This window comes from Balaenoptera ricei, chromosome 2, assembly GCF_028023285.1.
Source record: "Balaenoptera ricei isolate mBalRic1 chromosome 2, mBalRic1.hap2, whole genome shotgun sequence".
NCBI classification, from domain to species: Eukaryota; Metazoa; Chordata; class Mammalia; order Artiodactyla; family Balaenopteridae; genus Balaenoptera; species Balaenoptera ricei.
The window spans coordinates 120,733,901-120,749,451 of record NC_082640.1 but is presented as its reverse complement, the minus strand read 5'-3'; the positions used below and the strand labels follow the sequence as shown (position 1 = coordinate 120,749,451).

The window sequence follows — 15,551 nt, the reverse complement described above, 5'->3', positions numbered from 1 at the left end:
CCAGTATATTTTATGTTTTACTTATTCTGTTTATTGACTTACTCCACCTCAGGAGAATGTGAGCTCCAGGAGGGTAGTAATTTTTGTCTGTTTTGTTCGATCACTATCTCAGAACCTGGGACAGAGTCTGAGAGAGTGGATACTTGTACTTTTTTGTTGAGTTAATGAATGAATTGTATAGTCTCTCACACTGGGTTCTGTGTGCAGGATGATTCAGTGCAGTGACACTGTACACTTAAAGAGGAAATGTGAGACTCTTTACACTGAGAAATGCTCCTCTGGTTTGTGATAAGTTCTGTCGGCAGCAGCAATCATCTCTGAAGTGCTACAGAATTTAAGATCTGGAGTCCAGAAAGAGCCAAAGAAGTCTTTGATTTTCTGCCCTAGAAGCTCCCTGTCTGTGTCTTAAGGCATTAAAGAGTAGCTAAGCTGGTAACAAATCTGGAAATTCACTTTTCATTTTTATTAACTACATTACAGCCTAGAGACAGTAAACAAATCAGATCCAAATGGTTAAGCTGATTCATCATTAGAAGAATGAACTAATGACACTGCACAGTCAGGGCCACCCTTATTTTAAATTCCCAGGTCTTCCATTTGTTCACTGGTGGCCATCCAGGATCTGACAGTCAATTCTTAGAGAATGTTGGTGAGAAGGATACTGATGGAACTGCACTTCTCCCAAAGACCTGTTTGGCTAAAAGCGGTGCAGAGGACAATTCTTGACTTACCTCTCAGAATGTTAAGGATACAAATAGAAAACTTGATGCTGTTGGTCAAATTTTGACTGTAAGATAAAATTTTTTGGTAATGAACAGGGTAATGAGAAACTTGAGCAAGTCAGGTACTTTGTACAACCTGTTTGGGGCACAATTTGACTGTACTTTTCAATGAATGCATGTACTCTTTGAATCAGCTTTTAAATTTCCAGGACTCTAACAAATATTACTTGCACATTTGCTGTAATAGAGATAGTGACCTTAAGTTTCTTTGTCTGACAACTCTAAGTGTGGAACTTATTTGTCTCTGATAGAAGAGTTTGCTAAGGAGAAGAAATGTATATATCAATTTTTTTCTTATTTCATTGGTTTTACAGAGTTCTGTAATCTGCCAGAAGCTTTGTTTGGACAATTCTAATATATCCTGTATCCTCAAAGGTTAGAATCACAATTAATCAAAATGACAATTCTCATGACATCTGAATTATTAAGGATGATATTCATTTTGCTGTATCTATAACAGAAAAACTGAAAATAACTTTCTAAAACTTCCAAAATGTATGATATGTGGAAAAGGAAGAACACAAAATTATTTATGCAGTATGGTTATTTATATACTACATAAAATATGTATATAATAGGTTAAAGACATTTATTCCAGAATGTTTGTAATAACATAAGAATAGAAATATCCCAAATGAACATCAATATGGGGCTGGTGAAAAAATTAGGATTCATCCATACAATGGAAATTACACAGCTGTAAACAAAAATGAAGTGTTATTTGTGCTGATATGAAACAATCTCCAAGGTATATTGCTGAGTAAAAAGTGATTTGTAGGGCAGTGTGTATGGTCTGATCCAGTTGGGGTTTAAAATGTGATATGTACACATATGTATATGTATGCAAATATAAATGTGCATGAAAATGCATAGAGTATTTCCAAAGAATACAAAAAACATATAATAATGTTTGCCTCTGGGAGAAGAGGGAGTGACTTGCTTTTTATTTTTTTACTCCTTTGTATACCATGTGTGTCTTTTTTTTTTTTTTAAATTTAGAAGAATAAAAAGCTGCATGGTTTCACCTCAATTAGGGAAAGCCAAAGAGGATGAAGGCCAGAATCATCCCATATGAACCTGAGCATGTAGGAATACAGGTTTGGAAAAGTTCATACAAAAGATGGGCATGATTCTGTGACATGAAACTCTTCAAAGAAAATATGGTTCAAGCAGGACAGGATTCTTAAAGCAATTAAAAAATTTTTTTTCTGTTTTTTACATTAATTAATTAATTTTTTGGCTGCGTTGGATCTCCATTGCTGTGCACAGGCTTTCTCTAGTTGCGGCGAGTGGGGGCTACTCTTTGTTGCGGTGCACGGGCTTTTCATTGTGGTGGCTTCTCTTGTTGCAGAGCATGGGCTCTAGGCACATGGGCTTCAGTAGTTGTGGCACGTGGTCTCAGTAGTTGTAGCTCATGGACTCTAGAGCGCAGGCTCAGTAGTTGTGGCGCACGGGCTTAGTTGCTCCGCGCATGTGGGATCTTCCCAGACCAGGGCTCGAACCGTGTCCCCTGCATTGGCAGGCGGGTTCTTAACTACTGAGCCACCAGAGAAGTCCCTGGAACAGGATTCTTTACATAATATAATTCTGACGTTGTAGTCACAAATGATCCAGATAAAAAACAAGGAAAAGAAGAAGGTATCATTTCTAGAGAGCTCTCTGGTAAACTCAGGTTTTATTTTATTTTATTTTATTTTTTGGCTGTGTTGGGTCTTTGTTGCTGTGCATGGGCTTTCTCTAGTTGTGGTGAGTGGGGGCTACTCTAGTTGCCGTGTGCGGGCTTCTCATTGTGGTGGCTTCTCTTGTTGCAGAGCACAGGTTCTAGGTGCGCGGGCTTCAGTAGTTGTGGCACGTGGGCTCAGTAGTTGTGGCTCGTGGGCTTAGTTGCTCCGTGGCGTGTGGGATCTTCCCGGACCAGGGATTGAACTTGCATTGGCAGGCAGATTCTTAACCACTACGCCACCAGGGAAGTCCTAAACTCAGATTTTAAAAAGATATGAATAAAAGACGAAAAAGAAGGACATATGCCAAGAGAAGATTAGAGTGGCCCAGAACTGCATAAATGGTGTCAGGAAGAGTCATACCCCACCATGGGTCAAGTGTAAGGACAATAAATAGCTACCGGTGATTGAGCACATAGGCCAAGCTTGGCATGGATCATCTCATTGGATCTTTATGACAACCCCAAGAATTATCAAAATTAGAATTCAATATTCAGTTGGTAATATTATCACAATTATTGTCATCTTATTTTACTGACAAGAAAGTGAAGTACAGAGAGGCTAAGTAACTTGTCCAAGATAATGCAACCAGAAGGAAGAAGACTGCCCATACTCTTAATTATTACATTATTCTTTCTCCGATTGCTAAAAATATGTCAACAGATAGAAGTGATGGGCTTTTTGTCCAACATTGTAGTGAGGCTGAATGGTAGCAGCTGGTCTCTGAACTTTGCTATGCTGCCCGAGGATGATGAGAAGAAAGAAGAAACATGCCAGAAAGTCGGCCAAGAAAAACAAAGATCTGGTGAACAAATCTGGGGGCAAGGCCAAAAAGAAGAAGTGGTCCAAAGACAGTTTGGGACAAGCTCAATAACCTCGTCTTGTTTGACAAAGAGATATATGACAAACTCTGTAAGGAAGTTTCCAACTATAAGCTCATAGCCTCACTGTCATCTCTGAGAGACTGAAGATTAGCAGTTCTCTGGCCAGGGCAGCCTTTCAGGAGCTCCTTAGTAAAGGACTTATTAAGCTGGTTTCAAAGCACAGAGCTCACGTAACTTACACTAGAAACACCAAGGGTGGAGATGCCCCAGCTACTGGTGAGGACGCATGAACAGGTCCCTCCAGCTGTACATTTTGAAAAATAAAACTTTGTTACATAAAAAAAAGAAAAAGAAGTATTGATAGCTCTATTCTAACAAAGAAAAATTTAGTAAAGTTAAAGGAAAGTTTCTATATTAAAATTTTTTTGATCACAAAGTGTAAGATAAGAGTTTTTGTTGCTGTCACTAAGTTCAGTGAGAGTGGCATGAAACAGCTCTTGTGGTCTTAGGCTGTGTTAACTGTAACAAAGTATGAGGAACAAAGAAGATGGCGGACTTGAATTCAGCAGCCACACTCAGAGCACTCTTTAAAAACACCAAACTTTAAAAAATTAAAAGATGACCCACTGATAGCATTAAAGAAAAATTTGAAAAGAAAAATATGCCAGAAATTGCAGTCCCCACTGCGATTCCTGATTTTAATTTTTTTCATGTTATTTCCAAGTAATATTTCACAAGCAGATGCATTTTAATGCAATCGTGTGTATAAGCTATTTTGCATTTTCGTTCCCACATACCACACACAATCATTTTAATTATCATTTTTGGAGGCTGAATAATTTTCTGTCATGTTGATGCACCATAATTTACTGAACCAAATTGTTGGGTACTTAGCCTGTTTGCATTTTATTTCCATTATGGGGAAATGTCATTTTGATCAATTGGAATTTTATCTTTTCTGTGTGGGATGTATTATGGTTGTCTAAATATAGCTCCAGGCTGGTTATAGAATTTTTCAGAGTCTATGGAATAGAAAAGGAATGATAGAACATTTCTACATTTATTCTTCATTAGCCAATGATTTTTCTGTTAGTGACTTGTACCATGCCTGGGTAAAGGAACCTGAGGTCAATGACAATGATCCCAAAGGTTGTCTTAATACGTGAAGACCAAACCGCAGCAATATCTTCGGGGAAAGAGATAAATACGAGTTTCTGTAGATGAGAGTAACTGCAGCAGTAATGTGGGAAATGGGTGATCAGTTACTGGGAAATATTGGTCTGGTCTGTAAAAATCAGTAAATAGGAAAGACTGAAAATTATTTCACTCCTTGAGCAAATTCAGCTTGACCGTGGTTTTTCCCAAAGCCATACCCTCTTTTGTCTATCTGGTGAACTTTAATTCCTTTCTTAAGAGTCAGCTTACCAGTCACCATCTTTGTGAAGCTTTCCTTCTCCTTTCCAGCACAGAACTCTGTAATTCACCCTTCTTACTGCCTTTATCCTCACATTCACAACTCTTTTTTTTTTCAGAATAAACTATGAGTTCCTTGGGGCTGGGACTTTGTCTTGCTCATCATTCTAGCTCCACCATCTATCATAGTATCTGGCATGTAGTAATGTTTTAAAAAGAATTTAATGAGTTCTTGTTGAGTGCATTAGAGTGAACAGTAAGAATCTATTTCATCTGTTGTACTTTGTTCAACAACTTAAGTACCAAGGAATGTTCTAGGTTTTAGTGTATAGCGGGTGTGTGCACACACCCACACACACTTGCTGCAAGGGAGAGTTGGAAAGATATTCTCTGACCTATGCATCCTCTTTTATAGAAGATGTAGGCGAGAAGTGGGGGAAGCTGGGAATAGGCATAAATGAGCCATTCTCTGGTGGCTGATCAGCACCTAAAACATATTCCGTCATTCTAGGGTTACAGAGCACCCCCTTTAGAGCACGACATCTTTTTACACATATGGAAATATCTTCATTTTTTAAAGTGGTGATTTACTTCCCACAGTCTCTATCTATACCTTTGTTAAAACTGAAAAGCTTGTTTATTCATCTTACCACTCACAGAGCCAAACTGTTTGAAATAGTTTATCTTCAGAAAGTAATAAGAGATGTAAGGGAAAGGATCACCAGGGTCTGTGTATTGACAGGAAGGAAGTTCCAGACATGCAGGGACATTCCTAGCTTTAATGCCAGCTTTTCTTTTACTCCTTTATTCAGTTTTCATTAGAATTTCTAAATCTGTCATCATGTCCAGACATCATGTCCAGACACTTGCCCCAATTCTGCCTTTCCAGCTTTATTTCAGAGTCGAATTCTTTCTCTTAGGTCAGCAACTTTAGTCAGCACCCCTTCTTTCTCAAAGGCACATTTGAATTTATACCCTACTGCTCTACTAAAAAATTCTCAGTCCTTGTCATTTTAGCTTTTCACTTCTCTATTCTTAAACAAAAATTGCTGATGGATCACTGTGATTTTCTTAAAACTTTGCAAGGCTAAGCTACTAGCAGGTAGCTAGCCTTTGACACTGGAGCTAGCAAAACCTCTGATTAGAAACTTCAGGGTTAGATGTTTCCCAGGAGCATTTATTTTAAGATACTGCTTTATGCATATAGAACCAAAATTTGGGATCTGTAGAGGTAGACAATAAGTTGGGGGGAGGCAACATCTCTAAGGTTCAGGTTCATGCCACATATCTGTACATGTTACCATTGGTACAATACACAGGGATATACCAGAGTCATCAGAGAAAGTCCAGTGGTACCCTGATTCAGGGAAGATTCTCTCCCAAACATGGCTGGATTAATAAGCACTCCAGGTTTCAGGCAGCAATGAACACCTTCAAAGAGGCAATTACTGGTTGGCTTAATGTCAATTCCTGTCAAGACTGTAGAATGATGAATTAAAAGGATGGATTTTTTTAGCACATAAGGAAGATGCATGATTCTAAGAACATATGATGTCAGATGAATCTACTTTTTTTGACAAGGTTAATAAACTGGCAGTTAAGAGGAGTGGCATTTATATATATAGCATGTGGATTTCATGAAGACGTTTAACTGGATCCTGTGATATTCTTTGAAATAAAATGGAAAGAGGCTAGATAAGAGTAAGTTTAATGACTCAAAATTATTGAACAACTTTATCTCAAAATGTTTATTAATGGATCGATTTTAGTTTGGGGGAATTCTTTAATGCCAGGTTACAGGATTAAATACTTGTTGTAGTCAACATTTTTCTAAAATATAACCCAGATATTGACTGCCCCATCATTCTTCTGTTCCAGCATGCTCACATGCTGTTGATAAGGAGTCCACTCACATCAGAAAGTGAGCATTGTGGCTTTTACTGAAGATTCATAAGTCAGGGGAGAGGTTTTTGTATTTTATACTCCAAAGTTAACTTATTCCTTCCATCAGAATTTTCTGAGTTTCATTGTCTCTTTGCTGCAGTGTCACCACTGAGAGTTATTTCTCTGTACTTTTTATGATACTTTGCCTAGCATTCCTGGCTCTTGTTTTTCCTCTGTCCTCAATTTTCCCTAGGCATTTTGAATTCCTTTAAAAAGCAGGGCTGTTCATCTTGAGCCTTCTTTCTACTTCTAGCTCCTCTCTCCAAGTTTATATACCCAAATCCATCATGGCATTTGTCAAAACAAGGAACCCTCTAGAGTGACAGGATACACCCTCTTTGGAAAGCAGGCAAGATTATAAAGGAAAAGATTTCCATAACAGCCTTGACTTAGATGAAAAAAATTAGAACATGTATATACAAGGGTGAAGATGATAAGGGGGATCAAAACCATGTTGTCTGGTTATCTATCACTGTGTAACAAATATCCTAAAGTGTGGTGGCTTAAACAACAATTCGTTATTTTCTCCATGGTTCTGAGAGCTGACTGTGCTCAGCTGGCTGGTTCTCTCTTGGGGATCTCACGTGCAGTTGTAGTCAGTTAGTGACTGGGACTGAAGTCTCCTGCAGGCTTGACTGGGCTGGATAGTCACACATCTGGTAACCTCAGTGCTGCTCCACACACCTCTTTTTCAGAAGAGTAGCCTGGACTTTTTACATGGTGGCTCAGGGCTCTAAGAGGAATGGACTTAAAGCACATGTTCTAAGGCAGAAGCTGAGGCTTTTTATCACCCATCCATGGATGTCCTAGAACTTCATTTTCACTGTATTCTACTGGTCAAGGCAAATCATTAAAGCCAGCCCAGATTCAAAATGAGGGGAATTAGATTCCACCTTCTGAGTGGAGGAACAGCATGCATGTGTGAGTAGGGAAGGAATTGATGGTGCCTTCTTTGACCTTCTTCCATTGTCTCCCTTGCCACAATTCACATCCCTCCCACATGCAAAATTACAGTCATTCTCTCCCAAGATCCCCAAAACTTCCTTTTATTTCAGCATTGCGTCAGAGTCTAGGATCTGCTCATCTAATCAAGTACAGATACAATTCTTTGGGTACCACACCTTGAGTATGGTTTCTGTTAACAAGAAGACCTTGAGCTAAAGAGACAAGGGTATCTGCCCTCTGCACACCCAAGATACTGTGGTGATACAGGATAGGATAGCTATACCATAAATTAACACTCCTGGCAAAAGGACATGGTAGTCACTGGTCTAATTCTGAAAACCACCTGTTCCTTTAAATGGGCCCATCCTGCTCCCTGACAATGATTCTCCGTGGTTCTTGGTTCTGAACTCTGAGTCATCCTTCCTTTTCTATCAGAAATGGTTCATGTTTGCAATGAAGTAGTTTTCTCAGCCTGCACCCCCATAGAAGTTTCGGGGTCCAAAGATGATCTAAAGGTATAAAGTGATATTTCATTGTGGTTTTAATTTTCATTTCCCTGATTACCATAAATATTAATGAATTTGAGTATCTTTTTTATGTTTCTAGGTAATTCATATTTCTTATTCTGTGCAACGCCTATTTATGTCTTTTGCTTATTTTCCTTAAATGGATTGATTCCAATGGATTTGTAGAAATTCTTTATATTTTCTGGATTATAATCCTGGATTTTGTGTTAAAAATACCTTTTCCTAGTTTGTGGCTTGTCTTTTTACTTTCTTTATCATGTCGTTTGAACTGAAGTTATTAATTTTAATATATCAAACCTATCAGTTCCTTCTTTTGTGGTTGTGCTTTTTTGTTTCTTTATAAAGAAATTCTTCTTTACCCTGAGATCATACATATATTTTTTATTTTCTTTGAAAAGTTTCATAGTTTTGATTTTCATATCGACATCAATTCATAAGCATGGTGTGAATTAAGGATCAATTTTCATTTATTTAATATGGATAACCTGCTTTACCAGCCTCATTCAACATTATGTACAATGTCAGCTCTGCCTTAAATCAGGTTTCCATATATTCTTGAGCTCTCTACCCTGTTAGCTGTGACCAATACTACATTGGCCTCTGTGATCAATACCATATTGCTTTAGTTATATATCTTTAAAATAAGTCCTAATATCTACTATGGCAAGTCCCCCATCGTGGTTTTCAGGACTGTCCTAGATCTCCTTGACCCTTTGTGCTTTCATACAAATTTTAGAAGCAGCCTGTCAGGTTCCATAAAAATAAAAGAAAGCAAACAACTCCTCATTCATGTTTTGATTGCAATTACAGACATTACTGCATTTTCACTGTCATTCACTCTCATGTCCTCATTTCCTTCCTCACTCAACTTGGATTTCATATTTACTCACTCCCTTGCAAATACCCTTAATTCCCTTGTCCCTCTCTCCCTTCTTTTTACTGCTACCACATAATTGCTTTCTCTGTGCCTGTACCCAATTTCTTCAGCTATAATTGCTGGAGAAAAACAAATAACTACACTGAATAGTTTCATTTAAAATTCATGAAGACAGATTTCAAATAAGGCCTCAATATTATTTAACATTCCTCTACACTTAACCGTTCTCCGAAATTACCTCTATCATACCTCTCCCTCTCTTGTCAAACCTGTTTCTTCCTGTTCCTTTCCCTTTTCACTTTCAGAAGATAATCTTGCCTCACTTGATTGAGAAGGTCAGAGCAACAAGGAGAAACTCTCTTATTATCCTATCTCCAAATCTACCTACCACATCAGTCCCAGTTTCTGCTCCCCTCCCACCACCTGTTCTTGGTTGTTACTAAGAACAAAACTCACTGTTCCTATCAAAGGCCAGCTCCTTCCTTGTGTTCTGGATCTCATCCTCTCTCATCTTTTCAAGATGTTTCCTTTTGCATTCTCTCTCATCTACTTCATGAAGTTTTCACTTTCCACTGACTAATTTCCATCAGCGTTAAAACAGGCGCTATTATCAAACTAACAAAAAAGCAAAACCTCTTAGGATCTCTCCTTTCAGCTAATGTCCCAGTAGAGGCAATATGATGTAGTGGTTAGGAATATATAGTCTGATGCCAGATTCCTTGGGTTCAAATTTCACCTCGTCACTTACTAGTATTGGGACCCTAGGCAAGCGACCCTATCCAGTTTAGTAGACACTAGCCACATGTAGCTATTTACATTTAAGTGTATATTAAAATTCAGTAAATTATTTTATTTATTTATTTATGGCTGCGTTGGGTCTTCATTGCTGCGTGCGGGCTTTCTCTAGTTGTTGCGAGCGGAGGCTACTCTTTGCTGAAGTGCGCAGGCTTCTCATTGCGGTGGCTTCTCTTGTTGCGGAGCACAGGCTCTAGGTGCCTGGCTTCAGTAGTTGTGGCACGTGGGCTCAGTAGTTGTGGCTTGCGGGCTCTAGAGCGCAAGCTCAGTAGTTGTGGCGCACGGGCTTAGTTGCTCCGTGGCATGTAGGATCTTCCCGGACCAGGGATTGAACCCGTGTCCCCTGCATTGGCAGGCAGATTCTTAACCACTGCATCACCAGGGAAGTCCTAAAATTCAGTAAATAATTTAAATAAAAATTTAGTTCTTCAGAGGGACTAGCCACATTTGTGGTTACCATATTGGACGGTGCAGCTGTTGAACTGTTCCATCATTGCAGAAAGTTCTATTACACACCACTGGTCTAGAACAGCAAACTTCTTTTTTTTTTCCATTTTTTAAAAAAAATTGAAGTATAATTGATTTACAGTGTTTCAGGTGTACAGCAAAGTGATTCAGATATATGTATGTATCTATGTGTAAATATATATGTGTATATATATATATATATATTTATATTCTTTTTCAGATTCTTTTCCATTATAGGTTTTTACAAGATGTTGAATGTAGTTTCCTGTGCTATACAGTAGGTCATTGTTGTTTATCTGTTTTATACATAATAGTGTGCATCTGTTAATCCCAAATTCCTAATTTATCCCTCACCTTCCCCCTTTGGTAACCATAAGTTTATTTTCTATGTCTGTGAGTCTGTTTCTGTTTTGTAAATAAGTTCATTTGTATCATTTTTTTAGATTCCACATATAAGTAATATCATATGATACTTGTCTTTCTCTGACTTACTTCACTTAGTATGATAATCTCTAGGTCCATCCATGTTGCTTGCAAATGGTATTATTTCATTCTTTTTTTATGGTCGAGTAATACTCCATTGTATATATATGCCCCACATCTTCTTTATCCATCCATCTGTTGATGGACATTTAGGTTGCTTCCACGTCTTGGCTATTGTGAATAGTGCTGCTATGAACATTGGGGTGCATGTATCTTTTCGAGTTAGAGTTTTCATCTTTTCTGGATATATGCCCAGGAGTGGGATTGCTGGATCATATGGTAACTCTATTTTTAGTTTTTTAAAGAACCTCCATACTGTTCTTCGTAGTGGCTGCACCAATTTACATTCCCAGCAACAGTGTGGGAGGGTTCCTTTCTCTCCATACCCTCTCCAGAATTTATTATTTGTAGATATTTTGTTGATAGCAATTCTGACCAGTGTGAGGTGATACCTTATTGTGGTTTTGATTTGCATTTCTCTAATAATTAGCAGTGTTGAGCATCTTTTCAAGTGCCTGTTGGCCATCTGTATTAGAACAGCCAGTCTTTAAATTTTTTTTTGATTTATTTTTACAAATTAAAAAATGATTTATTTTTCCAGCTTTATTGAGATGTAATTGACATATACATTATGTAAGTTTAAGTTATACAATGTGTTGATTCAATACACTTACATATTGCAAAATGATTATCCCACTAGCATTAGCTAACACTTCCATCACATCACATAACTATCAGTTATCTTCTGTGATGAGAACATTTAATAACCCCTTTCTAATTATATTCTATCATATCACAATTTAAGTTTTTATCAGCATTTGTCCCTATCTGATATAGTTTATGTTCACTTATTTGTTTATTTGTTGCCTGTCTTTTCCTATCAGAATTCACGCTCTGTGGGAACAGTTTCTGCTTCACCATGTGATTCTCAGTGCCTAGAACGATGCCTGACACTACTGAGTTCAATAAATATTTATTCAGTGATGGCTGATCAGACATTAAAAAGCTTTGGGCTGGGAAGAGAAATGTTTACTGAGACATAGTGTACTCATTTTTACATCATTGGTGGATATTAGCTGTAGTGTATTGATAATGAGGGATATAGTAATTACTAATATTTAGAGTTTGGTGAAAGTCAAGAAAAAGGAATAAGCAGCTATACTGAGACTGGGAGACTGGGTCCTGGTGCTTGTGCTGTGTCAGCAGTAGAACATTATGAACTAGCCCAAGGGCCTGATTAGAATATTTGAAAGTTTAAAACTTCGAGAACACATGTGAACCATTGTTGAGGAGTTAGACTCTACGTGTGAGTTTAGTTGCTTTGGAAGTAGGCTGCCTCACATTCTCGAGAATGTTCATTGCAGTATTGCCTGTGACAGCAAACAGTTGGAAACAACTTAAAAGTTCTGCAATATGGGAATAGATAAACACATTATGGTACAATCATACAATGCAGCATTGTGGAGCAGTAAAATGACTAAAGTAGATCTCAATTTATCATTGGAAATAAATCTCAAAATCTAATAATGAGTTGAAAAGAACAATTTATAGATGGATAAATATGGTAGAAACACATAAATTTTAAAAATAAATTTATTTATTTATATTTTATTTTTGGCTGCATTGGGTCTTCGTTGCTGTGCACGGGCTTTCTCTAGTTGCAGCGAGTGGGAGCTACTCTTCGTTGCGGTGCGCGGGATTCTCATTGCGGTGGCTTCTCTTGTTGTGGAGCAGAGGCCCTAGGCGAACGGGCTTCAGTAGTTGCAGCACACAGGCTTGCAGGCTCTGTAGCGCAGGCTCAGTAGTTGCTCCGTGGCATGTGGGATCTTCCCGGACCAGGGCTCGAACCCATGTCCCCTGCACTGGAAGGCAGATTCTTAACCACTGCACCACTAGGGAAGTCCAATACTTAAATAAAATTTTTTTTTTTTGGAATCAACAGTCAAGTACCTTATTTTTTTTATATACTACCCAAAGCAATCTACAGATTCAACACAAGCCCCATCAAACCACCAATGGCATTCTTCACAGAACCAGAAAGAAAAAATCTTAAAATTTGTATGGAGACACAAAAGACCCCAAACACCAAAGCAATCTTTTTTCTTTTTTTAACATCTTTATTGGAGTATAATTGCTTTACAATGGTATATTAGTTTCTGCTTTACAACAAAGTGAATCAGCTGCATATATACATATATCTCCATAACTCCTCCCTCTTGCGTCTCCCTCCCACCCTCCCTAACCCACCCCTCTAGGTGGTCACAAAGCACCGAGCTGATTTCCCTGTGCTACGTGGCTGCTTCCCACTAGCTATCTATTTTACATTTGGTGGTGTATATATGTCCATGCCACTCTCTCACTTCGTCCCAGCTTACCCTTCCCCCTCCCTGTGTCCTCAAGTCCATTCTCTACATCTGTGTCTTTATTCCTATCCTGCCCCTAGGTTCTTCAGAATCATTTCTTTTTTTTTTTTTTAGATTCCATATATATGTGTTAGGATATGGTATTTGTTTTTCTCTTTCTGACTTACTTCACTCTGTATGACAGACTCTAGGTCCATCTACCTCACTACAAATAACTCAATTTCATTTCCTTTTATGGCTGAGTAATAATCCTTGTATATATGTGCCACAACTTCTTTATCCATTCATCTGTCAATGGACACTTAGGTTGCTTCCATGTCCTGGCAATTGTAAAGAGAGCTGCAATGAACACTGTGGTACATGACTCTTTTTGAATTATGGTTTTCTCAGGGTATATGCCCAGTAATGAGATTGCTGGGTCGTATGGTAGTTCTATTTTTAGTTTTTTAAGGAACCTCCATACTGTTCTCCATAGTGGCTGTATCAATTGACATTCCCACCAACAGTGCAAGAGGGTTCCTTTTCTCCACACCCTCTCCAGCATTTATTGTTTGTAGATTTTTTAAAATAAATATATTTATTTATTTATTTGTTTGTTTATTTATTTATTTATTTTTGGCTGTGTTTGGTCTTCGTTTCTGTGCGAGGGCTTTCTCCAGTTGCTGCGAGTGGGAGCCACTCTTTGTCGCGGTGCGCGGGCCTCTCACTGTCGCGGCCTCTCCCATTGCGGAGCACAGGCTCCAGACGCGCAGGCTCAGTACTTGTGGCTCCCGGGCCTAGCCGCTCCGCAGCATGTGGGATCTTCCCGAACCGGGGCACGAACCCGTGTCCCCTGCATTGGCAGGCGGATTCCTAACCACTGCGCCACCAGGGAAGCCCTGTTTGTAGATTGTTTGATGATGGCCATTCTTACTGGTGTGAGGTGATACCTCATTGTACTTTTGATTTGCATTTCTCTAATGATTAGTGATGTTGAGCATCCTTTCATGAGTTTGTTGGCAATCTGTATATGTTCTTTGGAGAAATGTCTATTTAGGTCTTCTGCCCATTTTTGGATTGGGTTGTTTGCTTTTATGATATTGAGCTGCATGAGCTGCTTGTAAATTTTGGAGATTAACCCTTTGTTAGTTGCTCCATTTGCAAATATTTTCTCCCATTCTGAAGGCTGTCTTTTCGTCTTGTTTATGGTTTCCTTTGCTGTGCAAAAGATTTTAAGTTTCATTACTTTATTTTTGTTTTTATTTCCATTTCTCTAGGAGGTGGATCAAAAAGGATCCTGCTGTGATTTATGTCATAGAGGAGTGTTCTGCCTGTGTTTTCCTCTAAGAGTTTGATAGTGTCTGGCCTTACATTTAGGTCTTTAAGCCATTTTGAGTTTATTTTTGTGTGTGGTGTTAGGAAGTGTTCTAATTTCCTCTTTTACATGTAGCTGTCCAGTTTTCCCAGCACCACTTACTGAAAAGGCTGTGTTTTCACCATTGTATATTCTTGCATCCTTTATCAAAGATAAGGTGACCATATGTGCATGGGTTTATCTCTGGGCTTTCTATCCTGTTCCATTGATCTGTATTTCTGTTTTTGTGCCAGTACCATACTGTCTTGATTACTGTAGCTTTGTAGTATAGTCTGAAGTCCAGGAGCCTGATTCCTCCAGCTCCGATTCTCAAGATTGCTTTGGCTACTCAGGGTCTTTTGTGTTTCCATACAAATTGTGAAATTTTTTGTTCTAGTTTTGTGAAAAATGCCATTGGTAGTTTGATAGGGATTGCATTGAATCTGTAGATTGCTTTGGGTACTATAGTCATTTTCACAATGTTGATTTTTCCAATCCAAGAACATGGTATATCTCTCCATCTGTTTGTATCATCTTTAATTTCTTTCATCAGTGTCTTATAGTTTTCCGCATACAGGTCTTTTGTCTCCTTAGGTAGGTTTATTCCTAGGTATTTTATTCTTTTTGTTGCAGTGGTAAATGGGAGTGTTTCCTTAATTTCTCTTTCAGATTTTTCATCACTAGTGTATAGGAATGCAAGAGATTTCTGTGCATTAATTTTGTATCCTGCTACTTTACCAAATTCATTGATTAGCTCTAGTAGTTTTCTGGTAGCATCTTTAGGATTCTCTATGTATAGTATCATGTCATCTGCAGACAGTTACAATTTTACTTCTTCTTTTCTGATTTGGATTCCTTTTATTTCTTTTTCTTCTCTGATTGCTGTGGCTAAAACTTCCAAAACTATGTTGAATAATAGTGGTGAGAGTGGGCAACCTTGTCTTGTTCCTGATCTTAGAGAATGATTTCAGTTTTTCACCATTGAGAATGATGTTGGTTGCGGGTTTGTCTTATATGGCCTTTATCATGTTGAGGTAAGTTCTCTTTGTGCCTACATTCTGGAGGGGTTTTATCAT

The 15,551-nt window shown here is 38.3% G+C and overlaps 1 pseudogene; it reads left to right on the top strand.

Moving 5' to 3' along the window:
* Positions 1–3,251: 3,251 nt before the first annotated feature.
* LOC132360137 (small ribosomal subunit protein eS25-like) lies at positions 3,252–3,617 on the top strand (annotated as a pseudogene).
* The last annotated feature ends 11,934 nt before the right edge of the window (positions 3,618–15,551 follow it).